Raw genomic sequence first — 17,635 nt, 5'->3', positions numbered from 1 at the left:
ATGTACCATCACGATAGAATCCAAAATCTGCCTACCAAGGACAAAACCCATTTGTTTCTTCAAATTTGTCTATTATATTTAAAATTGTCTCTATTTTCATATTAATGGTCAAATTCAGTGTCATTCTCTTTTTGAGAGCATTGATAATGATTCAAGAGTCCCCTTCTATTATGATTTTCTTATCCTAACTTTAAACTTTGAAAAATCCCTTTTTGAAGTGCTTCTAACTTTTCCATATTATTTTTTTCTATCCTAATAGGTTTATTTCTTTCGAGTGTCTAATTTGTTTCTAAGATAATGACACATCCTATCCTTGCTACTCCTAGATTTCCTCTTCATGCTCCATCAAATTTTAATTTTTTCCATCCATTTGGAAGTGGAACCTGTAGACACCTAAAAACCTTTAGAAAATAAAGTATTTTTATTTTCTGAAAAAATTCTGATGACATCATCATTAATTAATTAATTTATTTATTTATTTATTTATTTATTTTTATGCCATTAAATCCCTTTATCTTAATTAAAAATATTTAATTAAGGAATCCCTCCCAAAAATGTTTAAATCTTATTTAAACATTATTTCCTTATTTATTAATTATTTAATTAATAAATTGACCAAAAAACTCAAAATAAATAAAAAATTTATTTTTTGCCCAAAACTTGGCCAATTTCCTTAAGACCACTAACCTCTTCCAAAATCTTCTAATCCTTCTTTAATTTTAATTAAAGGCTAATCCCATCATTTCCTACCCCTAATCCCAACTCAAAATATTTAATTAAGATTAAATATTAATCCTCATGTTTATTAAAAAAGTTTTAATAAATATCTCCTCAACCCAAACCCTTGAAATAAATAAAACTTTATTTATTTCCTAAAAATCTAATTTATCCTCATCCTAAGAAATTCTAGACTCTTCTAGAAAGTCTTCATCCTCATCTTAGGAAATTCTAGACTATTCTAGAAAGTCTTTATCCTCATCCAAAGTCTAGACTCTTCTAGAAGATGTCTTTAAACCTAATCCTAATCTCCTCCTAACCTTGTCACATTCCTTAAAAATGGGTTAAGACTTACTAACCCAAGCCAAAGTTAACAAATATCTCCTCTTTCACCCACCCTCATTAAATGCCATCCACTTGCCTATCCCTAAGCTAATCTTAAACCATCCTAAACCATCCTAATCCATCCTCTAATCATTTGCACAAGCCTAAGCAAGCTTAAAACCTTCCTAATCAAGCCCAAGTCAAAATTTCTCTCATCTCCCTCAAAATATCCCAACCATAAAACTTTATGAAGCCCACTAGGCCATAAATGACTCTTCCAAAGCCCTTTTATTGCTCTTACAAGCCATTATGAGGGTCTTTATGAAGATTTTATCCCTTGAGCCTCCTTTGTTGACTCATCCTTCCCCTTTCCTCCATCCTCTCACCCTATGGCATGTGTCACTCCCTGATTGGCTGTAAGGAAGCACAATCCATGTGCTCTCCTCTCATGCAATCTAAGCCCTCCATGAGCTTTTCCCCATCCTTGCATCCTAGCCCTTGATCCCTCAAGCCCTTTGCCTATTTAAGGAATCCTCTCCCAAGCCATTTTACATCAAAACCATACACTCACACCCAAATTCCAACTCCATTTGAAGCCCTTTCCGAAGCATAAGCTTGAGCATACATCCTATCTATTTAGACAAAGCCACTTAACAAGAGAGCTTCTCATTGAGAGAGTCCATTAATGGCTCATATTCTCAATTGAGAGCTCATCTTAGTTTATCTTGAAGTTTATGAATTTTGTTTAGTTTGTAGAAGCTTTATTTAAATTTGGTTTCTATTAGCATACTAACATTGCTCATATACATTTTGGCACACCCGGTGGGACCCCGCATGGGTCATCTTCATTAGCTTTTTAAGTCAAGTTTTGTATGTCATTTGCTAATTTTGACTAATTTTTTTTTTTTTTGTGATTGGTAGGATTGTATAAATTGGTTTTGTAGGTCCACATGAGCATGAAGAAGACAAAGGAACTCATAGTCTATCTCTTAGTATTTGCAGATTTTTCAAGCTTATAGGTGGACAAAGCACTTGGAATTCTTCTTCCTCTTCTTGTCTATATTTTTCTTATTCCATCTACTTCTTCTTCTTCTTCTTGTGGGAGATCTTGGCCATTTTTTTTAAGGAAGCAAAATCATACACACTTCTTTTTAGTGCTTAAAATGAACCCCCAAATCATACTTAAATCCATTAAAAAATTAAAAGTTTGCAGAAAAGAAAAAATCTTTTAACAAGTGAAAATAAACCAATCCAATCATTTGCATCCTTGCAACATTAAGGTTTTAGATGCATTCATGCAAAGTTAGGAACAATTCATTTTTGGGAATTTAAAAAGAACTTCAAGTTTCCATTTCAAAAGGTTCAAAATCAACACTAAGTGCACACTAAAATCTAAATCAAACTCAAAGCATCAATCAAGGATAAAATGAACCTCATTTGCAAATATTTTAAAGTTCTTTTAAAAATCTCATGAAAACTAAGAGTCTAAATGGTTGCCAAAAATTGTCCTAAAAGCTTTGTTATTTGTTCCAAACAAATGTCTTGTTGCAAAATTTTGAATGTTTCTTAGGTTTTTCATGCATCAAAACAATCTAGGAATATCATTTTTGGGCTTAAAATATGCAAACTAGAACACAAAATCTTGAATGAAAACCAAAGTCCAAAGTGTCATTTTCACTTTTGAGTCCAAAACAATCTTGAATGATCTAAGGTTAAAACAAAGCACCTCAAAGTTCTTAAAACAACACACAAAATCTCAATCTTGAATGCTCAAAAGAAAAAATTTGAATGTTTAATCACTTATTTTTGAATGCATGTTGCTAAAATCACTCTTGAGTGCCATGGATTAAAATCAAGTTTGTTTTTTTTATGAATGCATGATTAAAACAACAAATCCAATCTTGAATGCCATAGATCAAATAATCATCTTTTGGGGCATAAAAAGAATCCACATTTTTAAAATCTTCTAAGTTATAAAAACTAATAAAGACGCTTTGAGTAAGTTTGTAGTTGGACTCACCCTCTTTAATCACCCATCAATTTAACCATTGGTTGCAATCTCAGCGCCATCTATGGGGATGGGTCTACCTAAGAGGGTGTTAAGTGCTCCACAAAGATCAAACTCCACTCACTTGGGTCTTTAGTGGTTTTTCTAAGTTAAAAAATTCCTTGAATGCGCATTAATCTTGCTCACACTTCATTTGGGCATAAAAATTGGAAAAATCTTGACGTGGAGGGCCTCCGGGCGTGCGCTTGGCAATCGAGTTTCACACATCTTTGTTTTGCGGTTAAAAAAAACTCACACTCAATCTTGAATGCCTAACAATCAATGAACATTGCATGGTTTGGACGCATTTTCAATGACACTCGCATTTCTTATGTTGACGATCTCTCGACTTTCATTATGTTGACGATGTTGTCAAATTGGAATGAACATTGTATGCCATAATCACAAGTGTCTTCAATCATAGCTTACAAAATCTAAATCATCAATTGGAATAAACGCGTGTCTTTTGAAGCCCAAGATCATGTATGTGGTCTTGTTTTACACTTTTTAAGAGGCCTGCTTGGGGATTTCATCACCCCTTGGGATGACCTCAACTCCAGCATTCCGGCGGAGTATAAAAATTGGGAGGTGAATCCAAAGACACCTCTCTTAGAATCAAGCTTTTGTCACTCGGGCTAAGCCTCAAGGAACTTTATACCCTTGAGAAGTGAAAGAGGAGAAGTGGGTTACCGCTCCTCTCAGCTGTGTGACATCTTTTTGGTTTCATCTAGGGATTTGGGCCTCACGTACCTTGCGTATATCGAGGACTCCCTAGCTATAACAAATTTAATCCTTGTACAAAGCTTCCTAGGATGTTGGTGTGTTTGATGTGCTTGCTCCAAAATTTTGTCTGCTTGTTTGTTCATAGATTTTGAATGAATGTTTTCCAACTTTGGTCAAAATCCCAAAAAAGTAAAAATCTCCCAGCTTAAGGCATACTTAGCGTAGTCACTGCCTCATCAGAAAATCATACAAGCTCCCCTGCTGCAACCGAATCTATCTAGTTCCTTACTTTAGAACAATCCCAAATCCAAAGTCTCTCCAAATCATCCCCCCTAGCCAACTAGCAACCCAATCCAAAATCACACCCAAGCCTTTAGATAGTTGTTGTCATTCTGCTAGAATTCGCTATCCAATCAATCCGACCAATCCACCAGCCTCACCAAGGTTATCCCTTTGACAGAGTTTTGTCTAGGGTAATCTAGCTTTGTCACTTGTTATCCCTCATCACCTTGAGCTAAAGGTTGGGATCTACAAGTGGTCAATCTTGTGTCATGCCCATAAGATCATTAGTCTATCCTTAAGTTGACACAATCTCCACCAATCCAGTGCATAGGAAAGAAAAACTCTCACTTTTTGACAAATGCCCTTGAAGTATTCCATCCACAGGAAAGCCAAAAATCTCCAATCAATCCTCCTTAGGTCTATCATACAGCTTTGACTCTCCCTAGGAAATCCTTCATCAACCAATCCAAAATTTGCGCTTAATCCAAATCCAACCATGAGCTTCCGTGTTCATCCATATGCAAGACCCCATCCCCATCTGACTCATCATCAAAACATGAAATCCCAAACCTATCATGATGTGTTCGGTCGTATTTTCCTTGCTCCCACCACCTCCTATTCCAATGATGATGAAAATCTTGTTGACTATGATAGGTATATTGAAAGCCTTAGAAACATTCCCCCAAGCATCCCAAAAAATCCATGCATTCTTCCAAACTATCTTGTCATGCCATCTGATATCCCAACTTCTCCTCCATCACCCAATCAACCAAGCTTCCAATCTTCCACCCCCATCACACTAGCTATTCCTGTCAATCCACCTCCACCTCCGACACATGAGTCTCCAAGGAATCTCCTAGAGGAAAAACAAGAAAAGTTGCCTCCAGCAGTCGATAAGCCATGTCATCTAACCCAACCATGTGAAGTAGTCAGTAATGAAGCTTCCCCATCTATAATATCACCTCCATCTCCCATAGCTATTATCCCCATACCATCCATCAAATTGCTTAAAATCCTTCCACTTTCTGCAAGCATCAAAATCCCACCATCTGTCAAAACTCTCCAAATCCTATCCACATCACCTCCAAGCATTTCCCAAATCTAACATAATGACCCTTATGCATCCATCTTCTACTCACCCATCTCCACTACTAAATATCTCATCTATCCATCCACTTCCTTTGAAGAGTCCATCCCTTCACCTCTTATCGCACCATCCACTCCAAACCAATCCTATCAAGATCCTACCCAAAAGCATGTTGACATCCCCCAAAGCATAAATGAAGATATCATCATACCATGTCTTCCATCCATAGTGTAGTCACTATCCCCTCCATCTCCAAAACCTCAAGCCATACCTCCTCTACTACAAGATATCTTTTCATCCCATCAGCTAAATCAAGATCCTATCCTACCATCTCCTCCACTCCATGCTTCCATCTTACCACCTATCCAAGCTATTTCACCATCTATAATATACCCTCTTGGTTCACTTACATTCATCCATAGTGGCCTCCTCTCAGCAAAAGAATTAAGAATAATATCGCCCTATTGTAGTGCATCTGATAAAGCACTTCCACCATTTTCTGCAAGCAAAAACTATCCTCAACTAGTTCAAATGCTCAATCGATGGCATTATCAAGGTCAAGGTTTAGGACCACAAGAGCAAGGAATCAGAAAGCCTATTATTGCACAAAAAAATCTAGGATTTCATGGTCTTGGATATGTATCCAAAGGCTCACCATCTAAAGGTGTTGGTACACCACACCCCCAAACCAAGCCTATCTCCAAACCCGCCATGCCAGCCTCCCATCACTCCTTCAAGAAATCTTATGGCATCCCCCCTCCACCATCTTTGCAACCTAAAACAACCTACCATATCCCCCCTTAATCCGCTAAATCCATTTTGGGTCCCTATGTCCCAAAATCTACCGTCCTCCATCCTCCTATTAGCCATCATTCAAATCCTATTCCCTCCATTCCTATGCAAGATCAGCAAAGGCACATATCAACGCACATCATCCATCACCATCCCCCTACACGCTCTCCCATATCCTCTCCATCTCACAAAGCTTCTCCTAACCATCTTCCCAAAGCTTACTACAACAATGTAAATTCCAACTTCAAAATGCATAAAGCTAAAAATCCACATCCTAGGCAATCATATGTCTATTCTAAAAGACATACTCCAAAAAGGAAAAATCCAATCAAAGAATGCAAAATAATGCAAAATCCTATGAAAAGAAAATCCAAAACCATGTGGATCCCAAAGAAAAAAGTTGAAACCCAATGCATAATGGCATCCACCATCGTTAATCCTCCATCCAGTGACTCATGTCCCCCATCTCCTAACTCCATCTTGGGTGCCTATATCCCCAAGCACGCTTCCACAAATCCTCCATCACGCCCGCATCTACCATCTATCCCCCATATGCTCTTTTCACACCTATCCCAACATGTTCCAATGTTGCTCTTGCAAGCATCCCCATATCATGCTCCTTTCCAACCTTTTCATCCCTCCATTTCCTACCATCAATCCCATCTAATCCAATCTATTACATAAATCACACATCTGGTGTACCAACAGCTAGCAACAAAATTGAACATTCCAACAGCCAGTGAAAAATCCCAAAAAAGCCAAAATAGCTGAAGAAAGCCAAAATCATTCTAGCTAAGTCCAAAGTCAAAAATTCAAAAAAAATAAAGAAAAATAAAGCGTCCACTAGTGAAAACTTGGCAATTCAAGCGCCTTGGACAAGTACTATGATGAAAACTTGGCAAACAAGTGTCATGCATAATCCTGCCATCCCCAGCTTAGCCTATCACCCTCATGCTTTTGGTCATCTCTTGACATCCAACTCCATCTTCCAATCTATCCACCTATCCTCCACCCTCCATCTTCCATCTCACACCATCCACTTATCTCCTGCAGCTTTAGCCAACCATCCCAGCTATCATCCATCTCTCTAGCCCCTTCAGCTTTTTCCATCCTAGCTTCAATCCTATCACATCCATCATAAGACCTCCTTCCACATGTTATCTTCTAATTGGGGGCACTATATTCCTTGGAGATCTTGTCTTTTCCATCCTCCCTTGTCATTGGTATCTAGCTCTAGGATATCCTCATGCAAACCCAATGTCATCTCTTTATATCCATCATAATCCTAGCTATCTACCATCCTATCCAGCCATCTCATCCTGATCCTCTAGCTATCCTTGGTCACAAAATCTCTCATCATCATTGGATGCATCCTGCCAAATCCATATCTTTTTCTATCACCCCACCCTTAGCTTTCGCATCTTTCACAACATCGAACCATCCCGCTATCCTATCATCCTGAGCTTTTTCCTGCTTGTAACTATCTTGGTCAGCTTCAGCTTGTAAATATCTTGGTTCGTCAGCTTGTACATCCTCTTTAGCTTAGTACCATTGTATCTATCCAGCGTTTGTGTCAGTTCATCCTTGATCAGTATCTTGCACCCATCGCACATCTTGGTTAGCTATTCCAATGCATCCTTTAGCTAGATTTCCTGTCACCAAAGTGTTATCTTTCTTATTTCAACTTGCTAGATGCATCACTCATCCAAATCCACCAGCTTAGGTGCTCTCCAATAGGTCCTTGCAGGATATAGCTTTCCTCATGTCTGATCTTGGTCCGTTAGTGCCTCGTCCTACCCATCTCGTTGGCAAACGGTTCTCTTTTGGATTTTTGCTTTCTTTTGATTTGGACTCTTCCATATTGGATCTTGAAATATCTTTTCCAAGCAATCTCCTTGTTCCCTCCTCAAGGTTTCCACAATCTTCCATATCATGGTACACTACGAATGGGGCAGTCAGAGCGTAAGGTCTTGATCATGTTGTTTTCTTGTTTTCTTTTCTGCTTGTGGGTTACCCAGTGTCATTTCCACACTGCTTCCTCTGGGATTCATGTGTGATACTGGGGCAATCCTTATGTGTTTGTTTTGAGTCAATTTGTCAGTCCTCTGGATAGTTGGTGAAAAGGCTTTGATGTTCTTGGTAACCTTGGCGATTAACCAACAGTCCTATAGCAAATCTAGTGCTCAACTACATGGTGGTACTTCTCTTTGAAGTATCCCCCCGCTCAAAAAGCTTCAATGGTTTTCCTTCATCTCCATTATCCCCCATCCATATCCAGCATTCATCTCTCCTACCCTAGCTCATGCATCAATATCTCTTTGAATCACTCCTCGCCTTTAGCTTTAGGGATCCACAATCCTAGTCTTAGGAATCCACCAATCCAAATCAATCCACCAAGCCTCATCTTTCGAGATCCATAATCCTAGTCCTAGGGATCTCCGAAACCCATCTTCCACCAATCTGACTCTTTGAAATCCTATTGCATGAACTTTTTAATCCCCTCATCCATCTCCCCATCCTGGATTCCTTTTATAGCGCTCCACTCCTTCATCCTCTGCAATCTCTGAGAACTTAAGCTTGCTTCCTCTTGTGCCTCTAATTCTCCCTTTATCATTCTCCAATAGTGAGAGTTTGAGCTAACTAAACCTCTTCTCTTAAGCCAATCTGAGTCTTCTTGCTCAGCTCGGATTCTTGTACTTTTCAAGAAGTCGTCGAGCCTCGCTTTCTCTCCTCGCCACCTTCTTGAGGGGGCATCTTGCAGTCCATTCTCTCCTCTTCTGCTCTAGCCTTGGGCATCTTATTTTCTTTTCTTTGATGCCATGCCACTTGCAGCATCACATCAAAGAGGGGCAAAATGTAGACACCTAAAACCCTTTAGAAAATAAAGTATTTTTATTTTCTGAAAAATTCATGATGACATCATCATTTATTAATTAATTAATTATTTAATTAATTTATTTATTTTTATGCCATTAAATCCCTTTATCTTAATTAAAAATATTTAATTAAGAAATCCCTCCCAAAAATGTTTAAATCTTATTTAAACATTATTTCCTTATTTATTAATTATTTAATTAATAAATTGACCAAAAAACCCAAAATAAATAAAAAAATTATTTTTTGCCCAAAACTTGGCCAATTTCCTTAAGACCACTAACCTCTTCCAAAATCTTCTAATCCTTCTTTAATTTTAATTAAAGGCTAATCCCATCATTTCCTACCCCTAATCCCAACTCAAAATATTTAATTAAGATTAAATATTAATCCTCATGTTTATTAAAAAAGTTTTAATAAATATCTCCTCAACCCAAACCCTTGAAATAAATAAAACTTTATTTATTTCCTAAAAATCTAATTTATCCTCATCCTAAGAAATTCTAGACTCTTCTAGAAAGTCTTCATCCTCATCCTAGGAAATTCTAGACTATTCTAGAAAGTCTTTATCCTCATCCAAAGTCTAAACTCTTCTAGAAGATGTCTTTAGACCTAATCCTAATCCCCTCCTAACCTTGTCACATTCCTTAAAAATGGGTTAAGACTTACTAACCCAAGCCAAAGTTAACAAATATCTCCTCCTTCACCCACCCTCATTAAATGCCATCCACTTGCCTATCCCTAAGCTAATCCTAAACCATCCTAATCCATCCTCTAATCATTTGCACAAGCCTAAGCAAGCTTAAAACCTTCCTAATCAAGCCCAAGTCAAAATTCCTCTCATCTCCCTCAAAATATCCCAACCATAAAACTTTATGAAGCCCACTAGGCCATAAATGACTCTTCCAAAGCCCTTTTATTGCTCTTACAAGCCATTATGAGGGTCTTTATGAAGATTTTATCCCTTGAGCCTCCTTTTTTGACTCATTCTTCCCCTTTCCTCCATCCTCTCACCCTGTGACATGTGTCACTCCCTGATTGGCTGTAAGGAAGCACAATCCATGTGCTCTCCTCTCATGCAATCTGAGCCCTCCATGAGCTTTTCCCCATCCTTGCATCCTAGCCCATGATCCCTCAAGCCCATTGCTTATTTAAGGAATCCTCTCCCAAGCTATTTTAACACAATCCATGAAGTAAAGTCATAATGCCATTTTAAGAAGCCATTTTACATCAAAACCATACACTCACACCCAAATTCCAACTCCATTTGAAGCCCTTTTTGAAGCATAAGCTTGAGCATACATCCTATCTATTTAGAAAAAGACACTCAACAAGAGAGCTTCTCATTGAGAGAGTCCATTAATGGCTCATATTCTCAATTGAGAGCTCATCTTAGTTTATCTTGAAGTTTATGAATTTTTTTTAGTTTGTAGAAGCTTTATTTAAATTTGGTTTCTATTAGCATACTAACATTGCTCATATACAGAACCAATCTGCATTGCTTTCAAGCTTTAGAGTTTTTCTTAGGTTAAATTAAAGGTGGATTAAATAACTTTATCCAACTCCTTTTTCATATTAGCATTATAATTTGAAAAGGATCCCTCTTCTTTAGCATTTTTTCTTAAATAACTAATCATAACTTTGGTTATGCATGTTTCTACTTTGTTAAGAAGGGACTGGATGTTGAGCTCAAAATTAACAAAAATATGTTTATTTCTTTCTTTCTAGATTTCCCAAAGAAAGATTGATGGGGAAACATACCACAACTTATCACATACCAAACTAATATTTTTAGTAGGTGAGTTCATTAAGTGTTGATCTAGATTCTTACCTTGTGTTGAAGACCAATTTAACATCTTCCTAAGCCATCTCTGCAAAGATTTTGCAAAAGGAAAAAGATATAATATGTGTTCCAATGTTTCTGAATTTTTTTTACATAACAGGCATCTAGATGGTCCCTCAAAACCCATCTTTCTAAATCTGTTCATTGTAGGAATCCTTTTTGAATTGTTGACCATAGAAATAATCCTACTTTTGGTAAACATGATGAGTCCCAACAGAGCTTTAAAGGGAAACATGATTTCACCCATCTTTGTGATGAGGTTATAATTTTTTATCCTCTCTTTACCTTATACTTCCCATCTTTAGAGGCCCCCCATATTAGCCTATCCTCTCTATTTATATGATTGATCCATCTCTACTTTTGTAATTTTTCCAATATTTCATTTTCTTCGTTCATTACATCTATTTCTTTCATTTTTTTTCATTTTTATATAATCTCTCCATTTACCATTTCTTGAGTTTTCTAGTTGACTAATTGTTTCCCACATCGGTTGATTAGAGATTTTTTCAAACTGACTGGGAGGTTGAGAGAGTCTAAGGGAGGATGCCCATTCCAGGAGTCTTCCCAAAATAAGGCTTTGTTCCCCTTTCCTATATACCATCTTAAGAATTTACTAATAATCTTGAAACATTTCATCATAAAGTTTCATAGCTCTAATCCTTTGGGTGCATTGTGAACTCTGAATATTGATGAAGGGTCAAGGTAATTTAAGTATTTATGATACAAAATCTTATCCCATTTACTATTTCTTTCTTGGTACATTCACCAAACTAGTTTGCCACCTAATGCTTCATTCTGAAAATTTAGGTTCTTGATTCCCAACCCTCCTATTTCTGTGGGTTTACATATATTATCCCATTTAATGAGCACCAATTTCTTTTTCTCTTCCATTCCTTTCCAAAAGAAGTTCTTGAATTTTTCTTCCAATTTTTTGTTCATAGTTTTGGGTAAACATAGATATGACAAATGGTATGTTGGGATAGCTGAAAGAACTAAGTTGATCTTTAGGTTTCTTTCTACCTTAGCCAACCATCTCCCTTCCAATTTTCAATTTTTTAATCTATTGATTCTAGAATGTTATTCCACATTTTGGTACTATTAGTGTGTTTTTCCAAATATATCCCTAGGTACTTGCATGGGAGTGTACCTTTTTTAAATCACATTTATCTACTTATTTCTTCTTCCAAACTCTTGTTCTCTATTGATGAAGAATATCTCTAATTTTTGACATTTAGTTTTTGTTTGGATGCCTCAGTCTATTTAAGAATAATATGTTTGAACTTTTATGCTTTTGATAATGTGCTCTCCCCTAGTAGGATATGTTGGAAATACAAGATAGGCTAGGTTATTGAGAGGGGAGGGGTGAATCAATAACCAATAAAACTCAATCTTAATTAGCCAATTAATCCTTCATATGTATTTTGACCTATTTGCATGCATGAAAAAATGAAAGCATTAAGACATTCAAAACACTTTGACACAATATGGTAACCTAGAAACCTTCCAAATAGAAAGTAAAACAAATGTGGGTATGATACCCAAAAGATTTAGTATTGTAGTATAAAGCTAGCCATTTAAGGCTTACAATGATCACTTCTAATGATCTACCCTATTAGGAGCAATAAGGACTGCTAGGTCCACCTTGCAAAAGGATTTACAAACATGCAGTGAAGTGTGCACTTGGTAAAGAGATTTACAAAAGATTGCTAAGTCTACCTTGAGAAAGGATTTAACTGTTCCACCTATTAGGATGAACTAGTGGCTGATCTCTGCTCTACAACTTTGTTTTTCTGAATAAGATTCCTTTGGAGTGTAATGATCACCTTGTTGTGATGGATAAATCTTTGCTACTCATTATACTGCTTATAGCCTTCTTACTTTGCACTTTTGCTCTTATATATATCTTTCTATATTATTCCATTATTCATGCATTGTATGTGATACAATGCATTACATATATACCAATCCAATTTAAAATTCATCAAGATTAGCTACAACACAAGTTTCACCAAAATACACAATGTTGGCCCAACTACAAGTACTCTAGTTCTAAAGACAAACTTGGTGAGGTTTTGACACTTGGTAACCATTGTCAATGCTTGGCATCATCATGCACTTGGTAGATGTAGAAGCCCAGCTCATACTAATCACTTTCAAGTAGTTTGAACTTAGTATGCACTAGTGACTTAGTGAACACTATGAAACTCGACATATAAATTGAATCACTTGGTTGACTTTGCATAGCTTGGTCAACACTATCACTGCAAGATTTGTATAAACCGGCTCACTTGGTTGACATTATATAGCTCAGCCAACACTAGATTCATATTACTTAAGTTTCAAACTCAGTAATCACTAGAGGGCTCAGTTTATAGTGAGAAACTTGGTAAACATTATGAAACTTAGTTTATACTAATAATCACCAACTTGGTAGACACTGGTTCGTGCAAATTGAAAATTGTTCCTAGAAATTAGTAGCAACTATAGAAATTGGTAGAGCCTGAATTGCTTGGTTAACACTATAAACTGCAAGATAAGCTTGGTAGTTACTAACCATCTGATTAATTGTGTGTCTCACTAATAAATAAACTTGACTATAATGTTAACATGATATTGTCATCTGTGAATTCCTAATGTGTGACCTTTGGGATATTTTATGCTATCATCACTCCTTGAATTTTTGTATTTGATTGTGCTTTCATTATTGCTCTACCAAATGTCTCTACCATAATACTAAACAAAAAGGGTAAAATAGGATCAAAAAAACCTTATAATTTCTATTAATCAACAATGAGATATTTGGAGTCGATATACATTTGAAAATGGTATTGACCCATTGTCAAGAGAATCCAAAGGCTTCCAATGTTTTTGCAAAGAAATCTCTAATCTACCATGTCATAGATGCTTGAAATCCATCAAGACCTAGGGATTTATCTAGATTTATAGTGAATAAATCTCATTTAATATCTTCTAAAGTAAAAGGTTTCTTTAACATCAGGTTGTTTTTGAAATTGACCAACTGGAGAATATTTTCTAGCATAGTTTCTTGAGCTTTTAGATTAGAGTAATCAAAGTTATTAAGAATGGTCTAATAGTATTCTACTAAAATATTCACTATCATGGTAGGTTCCTCTATTATAATTCCTTCATTGTTTTTTATTTTTTGAATTCTATTAATAGATCTATTACTAATGGTACTATTGTGAAAAAAAAAATATTATTTTTTTGTCCCATTCCTATAACTAGTTTTCTGTGGACTTTTGTTTCTAGTAGATTTCCTCTTTTGCTAGCATTGATGTCTATTTTGTTAATAATTTATTCTCTTCATGATATTTCTCATTATCCATACCTCTTTTGATGATCTACTCATTATTTTAAATCTTCTCTTCATTTTCTAAATTTTCTTATTCCATTTTAGGATATGTTCTTTTAATATTTTAAGTTTGGAGGCAAAAGAAAATAGTCATGATCCTTTACAATTACCTACTTATCACCACCTTCTTATATTATTCATGAAGTTTTCATCCATGAGCCATATTTTTTCACACTTAAATGGATTCATTAGTTGTTTAACAAACTCTAAAAGGTCAAATCTGACTGGAAAGTGGTTTGAACTTGAGAAGGGCAGAATGGATGCTTGAGGAGTCAATCAAGTCTAGGTCACTAAGGTCTCCTCTAAAATAAACTTGTCTAATATTTTTTCTATAAAACAAAAAATTTCCTTCTGTTGTTCCACATATATAGCCCATTATTGTTAGGTGTATCTGTTAAGTTGTTGTTTTGTGCCTAACCTTTGAAAGATGTCATTACCTAATTAACTCATTGCATCCGTCCATATTTCTCTTCTAGTTTTAAGATAGCATTAAAATCACCCCTAATGATAAATTTTTCATTGGTAAAGCCTCCCATAAAGTGACTAATTTCATTCCATATCTCTTTCTTCTCTATTTTTTGTATTGGCCTATACACATTGATGATTGTAAATTTTATATTATGTCTGAAACTTTTGATTATGCTCCCCATCCAATTTTTTAATAATGACCTTAGTATAAACTTTTTTCTACGGGTTCAATATTATTATGTCACCCTGGTATTTATCATACCCAAATTTCAAAATTTTCAATCAAAATGTGAAGGAGGACATAAAAATTCAATTTTTAAAGTGTTCAAAGACTTATCCAATTCTTGGTAGTCTCATGATTTCAAATCCTCCAGCTAATTACCGGCTTCACCCAAATTTTTGAATTTTGGCTTTAGAGTCAAAAGTTGTCATAGGTTAATGGAAGGAACCAAAATACATATTTTTAACCAAAATCTTAACCATTAACCTTTGAAGAGGTTAAGATAAAATTCCAAAACACGTAATCCAAACCATTAACTTTAACTTCTTAACCTTTAAAAAGGTTAAGGTTTGAGGTTCAAAACACATTTTTCATTGTGAAATATTAACCTCTCCATCAAAAAGAGGTTAAGATAAATTTCTAAAACATGTATTCTGAACCATTAATCTTAACCTCCCATCCAAAAAAGTTAAGGTTAGAGGCTCAAACATTTATTTCTAAAGCAGTTATTAACCTCCTTTTTCCAAATCCTGAAAGATAAGAATCAAAATGTGAGTTATCTCAAAGGCCTCTTTATGATAGAAAATGTGTCTATCATAAAAAAAATGAAGATATTGCTTCAAAGTATTCAATGGATTCTTTGAAATTCTAAAAGAAAGATAATGTGTAGAGGAATCAATCAAGGAGGCTATTCAAGATGCCAACTTTAAAGCTAGCTTAATTGATGTTGTTGATGAAATATTTGTTATAGATGTATGTCAACTTTGCATAAAAGGAATTATATGCACTTCATGTTCTAGTACTGTGGAATTTGCCTTAGAAAGGGTCCAAGGAGTGAAAAAGGTTGCAATCACTTTAGCAATAGAAGAAGCAAAAATTAGATACAACCCCAATTGGTCAACTATAGGCAGTTAATTGATGTGATTGGTGACAATGGTTTTGAAGCTACCTTGATTAGTACTAGGGAAGATAGAAATAAGGTTCATCTCAAACTAGAGAGAATTCTCTTGGATAGTGAAATCAAATTGATTCAAAGTTCTCTTAAAGCTTTACCTGGAGTAGAAGATATAGAACTTGATATCTAACTAGAGAAGCTAGTTATGTCATACAATCCAAAAATGATAGGATTAAGAAATTTTATGGAGGTGATTGATGAGACATGTGAAAACTACAAGGTGAGCTTGTTTTAGCATGGAGGGTCAGGAGGCCCTAATAAAAGTGAAGAAATTTAATTGGTACCATAAGTCTTTCTTATGGAGTTTGGTTTCCACTATACTAGTATTTGTCCTAGCCATGGTTTTTATGTATATTCTAGGAATTAAAAGAGTGTGGTAATTAAAGAGGGTGAATATGTTAATGCTTGGAGTGCTTTTAAGGTGGATACTATCAACTCCTGTGTAATTTATTATTGGTTGGTGTTTTTATACAAGCATATACAAAGCTATTCATCATGGCTCTACCAATATGGATGTTTCGATTGCCTTAGAAACAAATGCAACTTATTTCTACTCAATCTACACAATATTGAGGGTTGCAACTGATGCATAGTTCAAAGGCTTTGATTTTTTTTGAAACCAGTTCAATGTTGATTTCTTTCATTCTTCTTGGGAAGTATTTGGAGGTTCTTTCCAAAGGGAAAATCTTTGAAGCTATTTCCAAGCTAATGGATTTAGCACTTGACATAGCTACTTTACTTATTCATGACAATGATGGGAATTTTGTATCAAAATGTACAATTAGCAGTCAGTTTATCCAATGTAATGATAAAATCAAAAAAATTCCTAGTGAGAAAGTTCCATCTAATGGAGTTGTTGTGTGGGGCCAGAGTCATGTCAATGAAAGTATGATAATAGGGGAATCTCACTCTATTTCCAAGTGAATGGAAGATGAAGCTATTGGTGGAAAATTCAATGAAAATGGAGTTCTACACATAAGAGCTACACATGTGGGCTCTGAGACTACTCTATCAAAAAGAGTACAGCTTGTTGAAGCAACACAAATGGCTAAGGCACTGGTATAGAAATTTACTGATAGAACTTCAAAATTCTTTATAACTTTGGTTATTATAATTTCATTTATCACCTGGATAACATGGTTTGTAGCAAGAAGTATTGGCTCATACCCCAAGTCTTGGATTCCATCTAAAATGGATGAGTTTGAGCTTTCTCTTCAATTTGGTATATCAATTGTAGTTATATCTTGCCCTTGTGCTTTAGGTCTTGCAACACCTACTGTAGTCATGGTGTGTACTAAAGTAGGGTCTAGTTAGATGTTCTCATCAAAGGAGGAAGTGTTGGCCCTTGCATAAGGATGATGAAGAATACAAGAAGGTGCCAAATAGATGTTAATTTTTGAGTAGAAGATACAATGTAATGAGTTGTAATCTTGGACTCCACAAATTGATCGTTCCCTCCATATTGACAGTCTCATGCTCTTGATCTCTTCATGAAAAGAGGGATATGTTTTTGTTAATAAAGTGATGTAATTTGAATAAATCATTCAAATATCAAAAGGATATTGACAAGGATTGATTATCCAATCTTCCTCTCGAAAGGTGCAAAATCTAAATTTCAGGTCACACTGGTTAATTTTGTAAAGGTTAATTAACCTTACCCAATCTACATATTTTGGAGGTGGTTATTAACCATGAAGAGGTAGTTCTTAACCTCCATGTCTATATAAGGAGTCATTTTTGGCTTTGTAAAGGAGATTTTTTGGACTTTGGAAAAAAGGGAACACTATGCTAAAAAATTTATTAGAAGATAATATTTGGAAAGTGTGTACAAATTTTGTCTTTGTAATCAAAAACTCCTCTCAAGTTCTTGGTGCAAGAAAATAAAGGAATTTGTAATTTGAGTTCTCTTCTCCCAAATCTAAATTGTTAG

The 17,635-nt window shown here is 35.5% G+C and overlaps 1 pseudogene; it reads left to right on the top strand.

Moving 5' to 3' along the window:
* LOC149572462 (putative copper-transporting ATPase HMA5 pseudogene) overlaps positions 1-17,105 on the top strand; it is a 46,584-nt pseudogene extending 29,479 nt beyond the window's left edge.
* Positions 17,106-17,635: the final 530 nt, after the last annotated feature.

The sequence above is a fragment of the Cupressus sempervirens genome, chromosome 2 (genome assembly GCF_028749045.1).
Source record: "Cupressus sempervirens isolate cs-2001-9-10 chromosome 2, ASM2874904v1, whole genome shotgun sequence".
NCBI classification, from domain to species: Eukaryota; Viridiplantae; Streptophyta; class Pinopsida; order Cupressales; family Cupressaceae; genus Cupressus; species Cupressus sempervirens.
Note: the sequence above shows the minus strand (reverse complement) of the source record. Positions and strands in the feature narration are given on the sequence as shown.